This window comes from Pteropus medius, unplaced genomic scaffold (assembly GCF_902729225.1).
Source record: "Pteropus medius unplaced genomic scaffold, Ma_sr-lr_union100, whole genome shotgun sequence".
In the NCBI taxonomy this organism is placed as follows: domain Eukaryota; kingdom Metazoa; phylum Chordata; class Mammalia; order Chiroptera; family Pteropodidae; genus Pteropus; species Pteropus medius.
Genome location: NW_024349800.1, coordinates 30,466,793 through 30,468,088, shown reverse-complemented (window position 1 = coordinate 30,468,088; position 1,296 = coordinate 30,466,793). Strand labels below are relative to the sequence as shown.

The window sequence follows — 1,296 nt, the reverse complement described above, 5'->3', positions numbered from 1 at the left end:
AACCGTAATACCTACTGTATAGTAGGAGTTCAAGCAATATTTACTGAAAAAATTTTTTCTCGTAAATTTTGCATTTTCTATAACATTCATGTCTAATAGTAATTCATGGTCAAGATAATTTAATACTTAAATGATCTGTTGAGCGAAGAGTCCTAACAACACTTAAACTGCTTATCATTTAAGGGATTAACATGTACCTAAAAGTATTTTTGAAGTGTGACACTGAAATGAGGGAAAACTTTGGTGGTACTAACATCCTGAAAGATTGGAACAGTAATCATATTCCCGTGAGCTGCTTTGCCTTGGATAGTTGGTAGGTGGCAGCAATAGACCAGAAATTATGGTTCATTTAAACTGTGCATTGGAAGGGTTATTTTTAATATTATTTCATTACTTTTGTTCAAAATTAAACACTATAGCTGAAAAGTAAGTAAATGATAAAAATAAACAAGGAGGATATAACTGCTTACAGAATATATGTTACCTAAGCCTTCATGCTATAATCTTTTGACAGCAACTTATTTTTCAAAACTCTAGGCTTAGTTTTATTACCATTCTTAGCTTGTTTTTTTTCTTTTAGATAAAACAAGTCAAATTTATTAGCGTTGTCCACAGTCAGCAATGGTGATCTTCTTGCTGGTCTTGCCATTCCTGGACCCAAAGCGCTCCATGGCCTCCACAGTATCAATGTCCTCTTTCACCTTGCCGAAGACCACATGCTTGCCATCCAACCACTCAGCCTTGGCAGTGCAGATGAAAACTGGGAACCTTTTGTGTTGGGCCCAGCATCTGCCATGGACAAGATGCCAAACCCTGTATGCTTCAGGATGAAATACTCATCATCAAATTTCTCCCTATAGATGGACTTGCCATCCGTGCCATTATGGCATGTGAAGTCACCAATCTGGCACATAAATCCCGGAATAATTCTGTGAAAGCGGGAACCTTTGTAACCAAATCCTTTCTTCCCAGTGCTCAAGAGCATGGAAATTTTCTGCTGTCTTTGGAACTTTGTCTGCAAACAGCTCAAAGGGGATGCGGCCCAAGGGCTCGCTGTGACGGTGATGTCAAACACAGGTGGGTTGACCATGACTGGATGTAAGTGGCTCTGGGGCCACAGTGTCTGCAAGGCCTTAGCTTGTTTTTTCTTACAATCTTTATTTCTTCTCTTTGTAAGAACGAAAAATTTTAATGTCCCTTTATTGAGAGGAGGTGATGGCATATTTGCACTTTCATTCTGTTTAAATTTTGACTTAATATGATTGTGAAGATTTTGCCCCCAGGCATTGCATTGAC

The 1,296-nt window shown here is 38.5% G+C and overlaps 1 pseudogene; it reads right to left on the bottom strand.

The window, feature by feature from the left end:
• Positions 1-562: 562 nt before the first annotated feature.
• On the bottom strand, positions 563-1,090 carry LOC120621647 (peptidyl-prolyl cis-trans isomerase A-like; annotated as a pseudogene).
• Between the last annotated feature and the right edge of the window lie 206 nt (positions 1,091-1,296).